Source organism: Lactuca serriola, chromosome 4, assembly GCF_051521515.1.
Source record: "Lactuca serriola cultivar US96UC23 chromosome 4, Lser_US96UC23_V15, whole genome shotgun sequence".
Lineage (NCBI taxonomy): Eukaryota > Viridiplantae > Streptophyta > Magnoliopsida > Asterales > Asteraceae > Lactuca > Lactuca serriola.
The window spans coordinates 334,176,752-334,192,638 of NC_136411.1; positions in this window are offsets into that span (position 1 = coordinate 334,176,752).

A 15,887-nucleotide genomic window follows, 5' to 3' on the forward strand; every position below is an offset into this window, starting at 1 on the left:
CTAGCTCAGCTCGTCGAGTTGACCCCCAACCCGTCGAGCTATCGCATGATTCAGCTCTTCGGGACAAACCCTAACCATCTCTTTCGAGTCGGCTCATCGACTCGGCGAGTTCATTCAGACCAAATGTTCATTCAAATGATTTCAATTAGATCTATTACTCCAAACACTAGATATATCATCCCAAGGCTCAATAATCACGTATAGCTTCGATCTTTACGTTTATACATGTGGCTATAGCTCCAAAATGCTACTATATGCATTTCATGAAGGATTTAACTCATCAACCCTCATTTGAACAACTAAAACTAGGACACCTAGACTCTAAGGACCTTAGGAGGTCCAGATCTAAGGTTTCCAACCTCAAACCATGTCTCGTTTAGCTCATAGATTCAAATCGATGGAAGCAAAACCCTAAAATTCCCAAAATGAGATCTAGCATAAGGAATGAGCAATATGAGGACTTTGTACCTTCTTTTAGCAGCTGAAACACTCAATACCACAAATCCACTGCACTCCTTTGTTCCTTATCATGAAGCTCTTCATCCTTCTTCATAGAAATGCACCAAGATTGCCCAAAATGATTACACACTCACTTCACCAAGGTTAGAATGGTTTAAGGGTTTCTGTCAGGCTCTCAAGGGAAAGTGTGGCCGCAAATGAAGGCCATAAGGGCCTTTAAATAGGTCACAAACCTAGACAATAGGGTTTCTCTGCCCAGTACCTACTCGGTGAGTCCCTCCTCTGAATCGTCGAGTCCACTCTTTAATATGTGCGATCAACTCGACTCGACTCGGCGATTTGGTGCCTCAACTCGTCCTGTCCCTCCTCCAATCCCAAGATTAACATACACAATAATGTCTCTGAAAATCCGTATGTTACAATTCTCGCCCACTTCAATTAGATTTCGCCCTCGAAATCTCTCCTCAACAACAAATAGATCTAATCCAATAACCGAATAGTACCATCGAAAGGAACTCATAACATACAACTATCTTCCTCTTTGGACACATGAATCCAAACAGGAACTCCTCCCTAGAAAAGGGCAGACCCATCTGCCACTACGCTACCCCTTCTGACTCTCAAGAATCTGGAAACTCTAGTTTCCTTACACACAGCCAGAGCGCCCTCTCAAGATATCACCACGTTATTCGCCCATCGAATAATAAACCCCAATAACTCACTGCCCCTCTGATTCTCTAGTGGGGACCGATGAAAACAAGATCATGCCTAAAACTGGCTACCGATCTCTCGTCCCAGACATGATAAACAATCCAGATCATATACCAAGAAATGAAAGGATCCCATCACACCAGGGACCCACCCACTGCACTGCAATCACAACCCTTCTGAACAGTGAACCCTCAACACCCTGACCTCAGGCACGAAAAATGATCATGGTTGTTCAAAAGCGTCCTCTAACATCTAACAAACATAAACCTCAGCTCCCTTCTCAATATCCCTTTCAAGACTGAGCACCAGGTCATCTCCCGATCCAGCAGATGAACCTCCATGGTTATCCATTGCATTATCCCAACCGTCTTAATGGTTTCCTTTTCACAATAACTACATCGGCCCATTGTGAAACGCAATTCATGAAGTTTGCTTTACCCCAAGAGAATGTTACACCCCCAACTGAAGATCGAGCCCACCCGCACCTCGGTCGTTTTCTGCTCATAGTTCCATGCATCTCACGGTACCTCCCTTAGCCGAGTGCTGACCTACACAGGTCTAAGACATCAAATGATAAACAATACCCTCAACATGGAACCCATCTCAGAATCCAGAATCTCATCTCGCCTATCCAACGCACCACCAAAGCCAAACTAAAACTCGATAGTTTGGTCTGATCTAGAGTTGGCGCCACTCAACCCAAATGAGCACTCAACTCATGACTCATGATCCGCAACCCATGCGTACCCCACTTATCCACTTCCCCTTGGTTGCGAAACCACTACTTAATTCAGAATATAACAACTCCCGACAAATATGGAGACCCCAGTCTCGCCCCTGGTTCGACCACCAGGCTACCACAACTCGAATATTTGGGCTACCCAAGCCTAAAACTCTTTTGCGTCATGCTCTGATCAGAGAGTACTTCATCACAACATTCTCTCGCTGACTAGTGGGTACTACGGCTCCCCACAGTATCACAACAACCACTCACTGAGTAGTGAGTACTACGTCTCCCCACAGTATCACCACGACCTATTACTGAATAGTGAGTACTACGGCTCCCCGTAGCATCACCACAACCTCTTACTTAATAGTGAGCACTACGGCTCCCCGTAGTATCACCACAACCCTCACTGAATAGTGAGTACTAATGATCCCCGTAGTATCACCACAACCCTTTGCACTAACTCATTGAAACTGAAGCTCCACGCAGTCTTACCGCACTTGCTCTTACCACTTCACAATCTTATCCTCAGCTCGACGCCAACCTGCGATCCTTAACTCATGCCCTGCGTACCAATCAAAGATAGGTGTACACACCTACCCAAATTATGCGTTGCTATTTTTGATGACATCCGCCATAACAAAACGCCTTTCCCTATTGCAATCCACATTCTCGAATAATCTCACTTAACACCAATTAGCCGAAGTGCTCCCACCAGAACTATAGATACTTGCTACACCATTTGCCAGATCTCAACTCAGAACCCAAAATAATCTGGAATTAAGGACATTATACTCAGATACCTCAGAACCAACACAGAATCTCATGATGCTTTGCCCAAACCACCGATCCCACTCTCGCACCACTAGAACCTCATAGAATTTCATCCCCCACTTTGAAATATAGAGGCATCGTTAATGGCTCCGAACATGCTGACAAAGACCCGAAGTTCTCCCTCTACTGGTCACTACCCGTACGGAACTACTTATATCGACCCTGAAATTGATCGACAAAACAACTTCTGCCCTTCCAGGGGTATAGGTCATAGTCTATACCTTCACTTACAAATCACAGCTATTGCATCTGCAATCCAGCTTTCCAATCGCACTAGAATTCGACATATGCTAATTCTGAAAATCATAGGTCACAATGATATTTTCCCAATCCACGACCACCTGCCGTGGACCCATTCATCCTTTCTTAAACACAAACTCTTATATCTTCCCGTATGGCACCTCATATTCCCATAACCATTCCTCTAACTGCACATGAATGGATTGTTGATCCCCTAACTGGAGAACCAGTTCTCCCCCACTCAGGGTTCAAACAATCATTAATTGGTACATCTGCGGTCTACTCAGTAGATTGTCTCACCAATCACATCACACTTGACTCTTAAACGTATTTCGCAATCATGCCAGGGGCTTCCCAAAGGACACCAAACAATCCCTAATATCCCGCTCCTGACAAAATCCTGGAATCCTCCACCCATTGCTGCATCTAGCCACCTTGAAGACTCAGACTTACATACCATCGAAAACCCCACTGTTCCGAACCTAATCTATCTCAAATCCGGAAATAGTGCCCTGCCACGCACTTTGACTCCAGCTCATCGATCCTCCTCCCAAAAAGGGAATGATCATAAAAGCACATACCTCATTCTCATTGTCGATACACCATGTAGACCACGAGGTCCACTGCCCCGATATACTCCTTTAACCACCAGAAATTACTAATATAAGTACCTTTACCTCAACAAGGCACTTCTTTGCTCTCATCCGTCTTAGTCCCACTAATGACTCTCTCTCTCTCTCTTGGCATAAGAATACCTCGCAACCAACATACTGCCCCAATATTTTGGTGATAAGGTCACCATGCTTGCTAACCCACGAGGTTTACCTTCAACTCTAACCAGAAGCTCCATATCCCTCCTGCTTCCCATAGAACACTGAAATAGCACCGCTCAGGTCACAGAAAGTGACATCTCCACTATCGGCTGGTTGCTCAGCCCAGACTATATTCTCCCATAATGCACCATCCCTACTATCCCTGAGTCTTGCGACTCCGACTGGCATCTCACCAATAATTCCTCAGAGCTAACTCAATTTCCCTTTCAAGGGATGTTCCACTAAAACTCATTCATCATGGCCCTTTGGGCCCATACTCTTTCACATCTGATCTCAGTTTAGAAAATCACCACAGAGTAACTGGTAAAACCAGAAGCACTAACCGCCACGTGTCTTGGTACTCAAACCATGTGACCACCTCTCGATCTGATATGAATCATGATACCCGAACCATGTTATCTCCTCTTAATCTGCTACGAATCATGGTACTCGAACCATGTTCTCTCTTCTTAATCCGCCTCAAATCATGATACTCGAACCATGACATCACCTCTCGATCTCCTACAAATCATGGTACTCGAACCATGACATCACCTCTCGATCTGCTACAAATCATGGTACTCGAACCATGACATCACCTCTCGATCTGCTACAAATCATGGTACTCGAACCATGACATCACCTCTCGATCTGCTACAAATCATGGTACTCGAGCCATGACATCACCTCTCGATCTGCTACTTATATCCTCCGGAATACTCCTTGCATCGAGTATGTGTCCTCTGCTTTTAGTAGTACGGGCCCATACTACCTGCCACATCTATCCATACTCTCTACATGGACCATCTCAGAGTCCTTAAGTAGCTGCTCAACGTTATCAATCACCAATTCCCGACACACGTGCTCGCTTCCTAGTGAAATGCTCTACTCTGTCAGCGTACTTATATGACTAAGGTCACTTCCTAGGCTCTTCCTAGGTTCTCACACTTCTCCGCCCTCAGCTGGTGAGAAACTCCTTATGGTGCCAGTCATCTACCTCCAGAATATCGTCACATTCACTTGGTAGCTGACTCTCACCATCAGGAGTTCCACAAAGCACGAAGCAAACAACATTCGGGCATCGAATAAACATGCAAAACTCACTCTAGGTGATAACTCCACTTGCTCTACTCATACTCAAAAGATATCACCGAACTCAGCAACTCTACCCCTCGCGGGTAGCTAACTACTCTCTCGGTAGGCTCCACCAATGCTTATCTAGCTATCTCTCCAAGATTACTCCTCTACTCAAATCCCTTTCTAAAAGGATTCCTATTGGATACTCTTACTCAGCACATACTCGAAAGCACATCATAGATAACAGCAACTCCCAGGCTAAGGCATCACAAATCAGGCCACTCTATTCCTAAAATATGAATTACCTAGCCTATCTCGAGCATGCATAATACCTCATAACATATCTCATAATACAAAAGTAAGGGTATTTTTTGAAATCACCGTTCGGGCTCTGGCTGATTGTACACACTGCTCTTCCTCGTTTTCTCTTAGAAACTCGTGTTCGCTCTAGCACATTCATTTCTTTGAAATCTTTTCTAAAACCTCAGTTTGAGTCCAGATTTACCCGAAGGTGCATCCAAATCCCTCAAACCAAGGCTCTGATACCAACTTGTAACACCGTAAATCTTCATCACATTTTTTATTTAAAAATCGCATACTTTTCATAACATATTGTATAAAAATCTCGTTTATTCTATTTACAATGCACAACACCATTAATAATCCAGGATCCTCATAACTCTTTCTCTGGTGTGTATAATCAAGCCGGTGTCGTCCCCCGATTTTGAGAAACCTGAAACACATAACACATACACGGTAAGCACAAAGCTTAAGGAGTTCCCCAAAATACCACATACAACAAATTCGCCACTCAAGGCTATACTCTGTAAGAGCCTCCGGTCAATATGTCTCAGCAGAACCCTCCAGTCCCATAGCTCGTTGGACCCTCTAGTCCGGTCTAACTCATTGGACCCTCCGATTCAGTCTGGTTGAGGACTCTCTGGCCTCATAAATCCTTGGACCCTCGGGTCTTGTCTGTAAAGCTCCGCATGGCAAAAATCACAATGAAATAATACATAGCACAAAACATAAAACATGATAACATAATACATAATGTAAGCACATAAGACCTTCCGATCACACATAATTATCACTCAAGGTAAAGTATAGTGAGAAGACTCACCTGACAAGCACCAAGTAAAGACCTCGCTCCCGAATCTCGAACTAGCCTCCGCCTAACACAAGGAATAAATATCTCTAAGTGATACTCTAATCACTACTCTAACGACTGAAGGCTATTCTTTCTCTCATTAACTCTTTTGAAGTGGATAAAAGACCATTTTACCCCTACTTGGTCTCTACTACTCATGTTGACCAAAACCCCAACGTCAAAAGAAGCCAAAATCGAGTCAACAGTCCATGTTTGACCCGAATCGCTGATAGCACCATTGCGACTCATCAAGTCCACTTATTTTCCTTAGAAGTCTCATGATAGTCCAACTCAGCTTGTCGAGTTGACTGCCAACTCGTCGAGCTATCGCATGATTCAGCTCTTCGGGACAAACCCTAACCACCTCGTCGAGTCGGCTCATCGACTTGGCGAGTTCATTCAAACCAAATATTCATTCAAATGATTTCAATCAGATTTATTACTCCATACACTAGATCTATCATCGTAAGGCTCAATAATCATGTAAAGCTTCGATCTTTACATTCATACATGAGGCTATAGCTCCAAAATACTACTATAAGCATTTCATGAAGGATTTAGCTCATCAACCCTCATTTGAACAACTAAAGCTGGGAGACCTAGACTCTAAGGACCTTAGGAGGTCCAGATCTGAGGTTTCCAACCTCAACCCACGACTCATTCAACTCATAGATTCAAATAGATGGAAGAAAAGCCCTAAAAATCCTAAAATGAGATCTAGCACAAGGAATGAGCAAGATGAGGACTTTGTACCTTCTTTTAGCAGCTGAAACACTCAATACCACAGATCCACTGCCTTCCTTTGTTCCCCATCATGAAGCTCTTCATTCTTCTTCATAGAAATGCACCTACATTGCCTAAAATGATTACACACTCACTTCACAAAGGTTATAATGGTTTAAGGGTTTCTGTCAAGCTCTCAAGGGAAAGTGTGGCCGCAAATGAAGGACATAAGGGCCTTTAAATAGGTCACAAACCCGGACAATTAGGGTTTCTCTGCCTAGTACCTACTCAGCGAGTCCCTCCTCTGACTCGTGAAGTCCACTCATTAATCCGCAAAATCAACACGACTCGACTCGGCGAGTTGGTCCCTCAACTAGTCGAGCCCCTCCTCCAATCCCAAGAGTAACATACACAATAATGTCTCTGAAAATCCGGATGTTACAAGATCTGTAAACATATTTAAGTATGTTAAGGGTTTATTCTCGACCCTAAAAACTCTTCTAATCAATTTGGAGATGCAAGATGGTGATTTTAAACACTAAAGCATGCCAAGATGAGCTAGAGATGAAGGATTGAAACATCCTCTTCCGCTTGAGGTAATGATTTCTCCTTTTTATAAAGCTTTGAGCTTTAATAGTGAAATTTTCAGTTTGGTTACATTGTTAAAGTTAGTAGAATTATAGCTCAATTACTATGTTATTGAGAGCTTTTAGAATCTTTGAATAAGCTTTGTATATGATTTTCATTGTGAAATCCATATATGGAAAGTTAGGGTTTGAAACCCTAACTAGTTAGAGGGATGAATTAATGCAATAGAGTATAGAGTGTAATGAATTATCTAGTATAAGATGCATAATTCGTTAGGGTAAAATAGATTTAGAGGTAAAAGATGACCTTGCCTCTTGGAAGATCATTTTTATCGACACATCATTTTCGACGAGTAATTATTTCCGTTCTAATCCATGTCTCCCAATCAGGATCCATCTTTTGAGTTTCTAGACACTTCCGAGTCCAACTCTCTTATCTCTTATGATCTACCTCACTAGTCTTCCTCACAATCCACTCCCCCTCTTGGTTCTCCCAACATCGACCCTACACCCTCTTCCTTGGTCTCATTAGAGACCCCCCCTCTTCTTGTAACACCCGGATAATGATTTATTTTCATTTTATAACCTTGAGTATGAAAGAACATTGCATTTTGGCCATTGGGTTTGAAAAGATTGCAAGAATGGCTCATAGTGGAATTTTGGTAACTTTGGCCAGGAAGTAGTTGCTTGAGCGTATGTTGTGTACTCTAGGCGTGTAACACCCATAAAAATCACAAAATATTTAAACTTTTAAAACTAACCCAATTTCATAAATTGTATAAAAACATTGTTTTCAAAACATTTCAAACATCAGAGTCTCCTAAAATCATAAGTCGTAAACAAGAGGATATGTACGGACATGCCTTTGCCTTCCCACGGTCATCCAAAGTACTTGAAACATAACCAAAAACTGCAAGCCAACCCTTAGTGAGTTCCCCTAAAGCACCAACACATAAACAAATAACATATAAGATAATAGCATGTCGGTCCAATCAACCATTAGGTTGGAATACCCCCAGGCCCAATCAACCATCGGGTTGGAATGCCAATACACTATGGATCAAGTCAACCATCCCAAGGCCCATCAACCATCGGGTTGGAATATCCAAGGCCCATCAACCATCGGGTTGGAATGCCAATTTACAATGGGTCTTGCCATCCTCGAGATGGAATACTCTCAAGCCCAATCAACCATCGGGTTGATATGCCCCCGACTTGTTGGCTTATACACAAAGCAGTAAAGCCTCAACCGCCAACCAAATATGTGCATATATAGCAGATAACATAAAATCAGTCAACAGACAATTAGACAGATCTACATATCACTAAGCATAGCATCATCCTATATACCAAGATACGGATCCAACAGATCACTACAACATGATAACATACTATCACATAACAGGATATCTAATCTAAAGGGTCAGTCTTGGTGCCTTTAACCCGTAAGTACAGTGAGGAAGACTCATCTCACAAACTAAAAAAATTTGATGACGTTTCGACTTTGAATCTTAACTCTCTATCTGACACCTATTCCAACCAAATGACCAATTTCCAATAAAACCCCAAAATACCCAAATACCCATAAGGTCAAACTTGGTTAAAGTCAAGGTCAAACTGGTCAAAACTCCATAAATCAACTGAGTCAACTGATTCAACCCAGCCGAGTCAACCCAACCAAGTCAGCTTAGCTGAGTCAACTCATAGTGAGTACGTAGGGCGTACTCCGAAGGTGCGATGGACGTACTCGCATGTTGACCACCTTCGAGGTGGTTGACCTTGTACGCTGCGCGTACTCCAAGTATGCAGGACGTACTTCTAGAGGCTTCATAACTCATTAAGAGATTAATGGCTTAAGATCTTATGTCTATATTTCAAATCCATGGCTAAAATACACTCGATAGTCATAAAGTTTCCAACTTTATGACTTTTCATGCCTATTCAGTGCTTAACGTAACTTCTTAATCCATTAAGACATTTGACAAGATGCATGGAGCAAACCCAACCATTGGGACTTCATTTTTATGACTTAAGACCCCTCCTAGGCTCTAAAAGGGTAACTTAATTGTCAATAACATTTCGTAATCAATATCTAACATTTTGGGACCAAAAAGTTTCATAAAGACATCCAAACCTAGATCTATATCATAAAGGGGTAAAGTTGCAAGATTTATACCTTAAAGAGGTTGAAAATGATGTAGAAACCCCACATCCAAAGTGCTTTACTCTTCGAAGATGAGTTTGGCTTCCTTCCTTTTTCTTCTAAGAACAAAAACACACACTCTTAGGCTTTAAATAGCTTCTCAAGATGAACTAGGGTTGCAAAACACCTCAATGGGGATGGAGGTTGATGAGGTGAGGGGAAATGAAGCCATAATGGGGTTTAAATATTAGCCAAACCCTAAAAGTTAAGGGTTTGCATGCATGGCACGTATACCCTACATACCTATATACGCCCTGTGTACGAAGGCGCCCCTTAACACACTAAGCTTACACACATGTGCATGGCGTACTCCTAAAATTCCCAAATTACCAAAATCCCACTAGGGCTTCCAATGTATACTTCCTTCTACTTAGGGACCCAAAATGCAACAATTATATTATATGTTTAAAATTAGATGTACCTTATCATCGGGATATTACAATTCTCCCCCACATGATCTAGACTTCATCCTCGAAGTTTGCCGCAACGAATAACTCACGATAATGCTCCCCCATCTATGCCTCCGGCTCCCTGGTCCACTTGGAGCCTCTTCGATGTTGCTATTTTATCTTTACCAAAGGTATCTCCTTGTTGCGCAGGACCTTCAACCTCCTTACTAGCATAGCCACTAGACTCTCGACATAGTTCAGGTGCTCATCGACCTGAATATCATCCAAGGAAACCACTTCCTTATCATCCAATATGCACTTTTCACAACTACGAAACATGGAAAGTGCTGTGAATATGATTGAGCTCCTCAGCTAGATCCAACCTATAACCTACCTTTCCAACCCTGAAAATCACCCAAAAAGGCCCAATATACCAGGGAACGAATTTCCCTGTTCTTGAAATGTCTCACACCCTTGCAGGGTGAGATCTTTAGAAGTAGCATACCGTTGACCTGAAACCCAACTCCAATCAGTTCCAGTTGGCATATCTCTTCTGCCAACTCTAAGCAGTCTGCAATCTCTGCCTGATCTCCTGAATAAGCTCCGTGGTCTGAAGGACTACTTCGGTCCATCCCATAACCCTGTGACAAACCCCTCCCCAACAAACCGGGGTACAACACCTCTGACCATACAAGAGCTCAAAAGGCGGGGCACCAATGTTGGAGTGATAACTATTGTTGTAGGAGAACTCCTCAAGAGGTAGGTAGGAATCCTAACTCCCACCAAAATCAATAACACATACCCGCAGCATATCCTCAAGAGGCTCCAGCGCTGGCTGCTTTGAGGATAACTAATGTGAGCCAGGGTAAGGCAGAGCTACAGAGCGCTCGGGGCCATGGTTTTCAGCTCATTGTCGAGGAGGCCAGGACTATGCCAAACGTTAGGATTGTTATGTTTCTACTTATTGCTCTATCAATTAATTTATGTATGCTAATGTTTATGTATCTAATATGTACATTCTTAGTGAACTCTTTGTCTAATCTTGTGTTATTTGACTCTCGTGCGAGTCGGTCCTTTGTGGCTCGATCTTTTAATAGGGATTTTGGTGTATCAGGATTGTGTACTAGAGATCTTTGAGGTACCTTATCTGATTGATTTGATCCCTCTCCCCATGGGGGATGTCTACGTGATAGTGAGAATGGATTAGCTGAGCAGGTTTGGTGCTACGATCGATTACTAGGGTCAGCGAGTGATAGTTCAAACCCCATGTGGCAGAGAACTTGTTATTGAGAGGGTACTAGGGTTGGATCAAGGTTTTTTTCGGCGGGCAGGGCTCGACAGCATATTCAACATGGGTGTATGGGTTATCTTGCCTATGTGACTAATACTTGGGTAGGGGAGCACGCCTCAGTTTTCAATGTGCCAGTTGTTAGGGAGTTTGTTGTTGGATTTCCGGAGGAGTAACCCAGTATGCCTCCCAAGATGCAGGTTGAGTTTAGGATTGACCTAGTGACAGGTGAGGCTCCGATTGCCAAGGCACCATACCTCTTGGCACCACCTGAGATGTAGGAGTTGTCTCATTTCAGTAGTTGTTAGGAAAGAAGTTCACCATACCGAGCAGTTTTCTGTGGGTAGCATCGGTGCTATTCTTCAAGAAGAAGGATGGTTCACACTGAATGTGCATCGGTTATTGAGAGTTGAATAAGTTGATGGTGAAGAACCGTTATCCAACTCCGTAGATTAACGACCTCTTTGATCAGTTTCATGGGGCATCTTGGTTCTCAAAGATTGATTTGAGGTCCAGGTATCATCAGGTGAGCGTGAGAGAGGGGATGTGGAAAAGACAATATTCTGGACTCATTATCGGAATTACGAGTTCGTGGTGATGCCATTTGGGCTCACCAATGCGCCTGTGGTGTTTATGGACTTGATCAATTGGGTATGCAGGCGGATGCCTGATAGATCAATTATTATTTTTATTGATGACAGGTGTATTCCAAGACCAGAAAGCAGCATCAGGAGCTCCTCAGAGAGCTTTTAGGAGTGTTGACGTGAGAATCGCTATATGCCAAGTTCTCGAAGTGTAAGTTTTGGTTACGCGAGGTCCATTTCCTGGGACATCTCGTTAACCAAAACGGGATTTTAGTATATCCGACCAAGATTGAGGCCACAATGCATGGGAGCACTACTAGAAAAACAGCCTTTTACGACGCTCATTGCACGTCATAAAACGCTCAGACGACGCGCAAATGCGCGTCAAGGAAGGCCCTGTCATAAAGAGAGACGACGCGCATTTACAACGCGCATTTATGACACGCATTTACAACGCGCATTTACGACGTGCAATGCGTATCAAGGAAGGCACTGTCATAAAGGAAGACGACACACATTTGCATGTCGTAACCTTACAACGCGGGTGTTTATGACACGCATTGCGTATCAAGGAAGCCCCTGTCAAGAAAGGCCATGTCATAAATGAAGATGACACACATTTTTGCGTATCGTAATTTTATATGTTTTAAAAAAATATTTTTTCTAGATTTACTAATTTGTGAATTAAATTTTCATATAATGTCTCTTAATAAATAAAATATCATATACAAAAATACAATTCATTGCACAAAATATAATTTCATACAAATAATCGTTCCATGGAAAGATAAAACAAATTAATAAAAGTTATAACGGAAATTTACAAACTAATTAGATACAAGAAATATGAAAAACTTGAAATCTCTAAGATTAATAATTCTAGCAAAAGCTTCACGTGAGATACATACAGTTGGACCAGTAAGCATGGATGTTCCCGAATCCACAATAGCAGCAGAAGAACACGTACGCGATATCTTTTGCAAGAAGGTGCCTGTCCAAAACTACTGTTGAAGGTTGCCATGATAGCTGTTAAGATTTAAGCATAACAAGAAACTAATCAGTGACTATAATAAGCTAGAAAACAAGCAACTAATAAACAAAATAAGCAACTAATTAAGTCAAACTATGACTATGTATTGTTCATACAAGAAAAAGAAGGAAAAAATGTTGATTTATTGTTGTTCATACAACACTCTCCAGACAACACTTAATTGAAGAAAAGAATAAGGCTAAACTTACAAAGAAAAAGAATTCAGGAAGAAGAAAATTTTGAAAGCATACAAAATAACATTTAGCCAAGCAAGTGTGATCTACTAGTAACTTGAAAACGCAAAATTCTGAGTAAATGACCTAAATACCCTCAGAATCGTTAATCATAATGACAAGTAACAGACCTTGTAGGAGGCAATGCAGAGGTCAGGCCAGATGGCATAGCATGATAAGCACCATCCATTGTGATATAAGGTGAAGCAGCCAAAAGCCCCAGCAGCACCAGCCAAAATAGGTAGCCTACAACAAAATTTCACAATTTTAACCATTTAATCACCAAACTATTATTCTCTTAAATATTTATTTACTTATATATATTTAAAGTACCATGTCATTTCTGAATTCCCCATTCCATTGGGCTGAGTAACGTAGCCAGGGAACGCCATGCCAACAGCAGGAACTCCAAGCCCACCAGGATGCTGCCTCGCAAATTGCACAACTACAAATTTAATAACAGATTAGACACCATAAAAATTTAACATTTTTTAATGACCAAATAGCCCTTGGGTTTACCTGGCAAAAAAGTTGGAGCACCAGGGAAATTTTGATCACATGGATCCCAAAACATACATACACGATATGACAGATATGATAATATTGGATTAATAAAATATTTAAGAAAACGGAAGGGCAAATTTGTAAATTGTAATTGAACCTTCTCTGTGGATTTAGCTTTGTTCTTGGCTCCTAAAGTTTCAGTGGCGGTGCCTCTTGTTTGGCGCCATATACAAGCTTCATTTAGCGGCTACACAAGCCCTGTTTGTTTCCATAAAACACACCATGCTTTTACCTAATATTTATTTTACTAAAGAAAAATAGATACAATGGTGAAGTGAAAGAGCATGTAGATAGAGACAGTTAATTAATTACCGGGTAACAAGCTGAAATGTTGAATATGATCCACGGGAAGTCCCAAGACACCAAAACCACTGTCACATTGGTAGAGCACATGATCAAAAGATTCTCCAAGAAAATAAATCGGCTTATTTGGGGACAAATTTTGATCAATCTTTACACTTTCCTCCACAATTTTAATCAACCCTTCATGCAAATATAATGGTAAAATGGTCATTTACTCTCTCATTTGGTTCCTTTAAGTTTTAACATAATATAAATACAAGAGAAGATGATAACCATCAAATGGTGTTCGATCATGAGAAGGAATATGCAAGCATTGAACATGAAAAACCCTGTCATTGTATAAAATTTAAGCAAACATACTCCTATTAAAGATTCTATAAAACAAAATTTTATAAGAAAGAATGTTCAAAGAGAAGATGAAGATCAAATTCAACTCACTTTCCAAGAGGTTTCTCAGGTACAACAAGGCCAATTCCAGTTCCTTCCAACCGTACACAAAGTATCACATCCAATTAGTAAGGAAATATAAGCATATCTTGCAGGGGTAAAATGGTAATTTGTGTAATTTTATAACCAAACACAAATTACCAGGCAAAATGATTGTTTTCTATTCCAGAGACTAAATACCCCTATGGAAATTCCTGATTGTAGACAAAGGCTAGGCAGGAGACAAATCTGCCATTGAATATACATGCATGACAACGTTTGTAAACCATGTCAAACTAATTGAGTAGTCAACTTGCACTTCACATCTTCAGAAAAATCCATTGCCATTAATTTCTCCTTAACATCATCAGGTCTGGTCTCAACACCTGAAACACAAGAAAAATATATAAATCCAATCAGCAAATTAATACTTGCATAATCTTTTTAGAAACAAATATTATTATTAAATCAAAGAGAAAAAATTACCATCATCGAAAACACTGGAATTCTTGTATTGACTAACATGCTTGGCCATCTTTTGCAATCAAACTGTTGTTGTTGGTTTGATTCCCTGAAAATGGAGAATTCAGGAATTCATGAAGCTTCAATTTCCAACTAAATATCTCAACAAAATTTATTAACATAACATACAAACAACATGCAGTCCATTTGTCAGGAAGAAGCTGGTTTCTGTCCATTTTGTCCTTGCTCCCCGAGACTTTCTGATTCAGGTACTTATTTCAGAGTTTCATATCGATTTTGGTTCTCATTTTAAGGTTCCAAGGACAAAAATCGATATGGAACCTTGAAATAAGGACAAAAATTAAAAAAGTTTCAATTTTGGATCAAACACGATGAAAATCAGAAAGCACAGAGACCATTTTCTAATTATTCTTAATCTGATACATTGTAACGCAAATAGCATAAAAAAGTTGGAAATCAGTGCGGATTGCAAATCAAAAGCAAGTAATAGGTAAATAATCAATGATAGACATACCCTAATAAAAGACTTGGAAGCTGCAGTGAAGCTAGAAACGCCGGCATCTTGGCTTGCCAAGCAAATACTCATTGTATTGATTCTGATACCGGAGCTCCGGGATACAGATGTGTTTGTAATCAAGGCTATCAAGGTCAACCATATCTTGATCCAGGCTGTCAAGGTTAAATCTTTCACAATCAAAATATTCTCAATTCTGTTATATATAACTATTTGATTTATACTGATTTTTTATTCGATCATCACAGATATCAATGAATGTGAAGATCCCAACAGTAACCTGTGCGAGGGGATCTGTACCAACACTCCTAGAAGTTACTCGTGTTCTTGCAAAGATGGCTACGTTGTAGATGAATTTAGCAACGGTCGAGGTTGTCTTCCTCAAACTTCGGAGTTCTTAGTTATCAAATTCTCCCTAGGTAATTAATCAGTTGTAATCTTATTGTTTTTGTGTCCTTAAATGGATCATCCAGTACCTTAGCTGAATGATCGAATGAAGTCAAATGATTGGTTGAAATTTGAAAACATGAAATAGTTTATGGTTATTCAT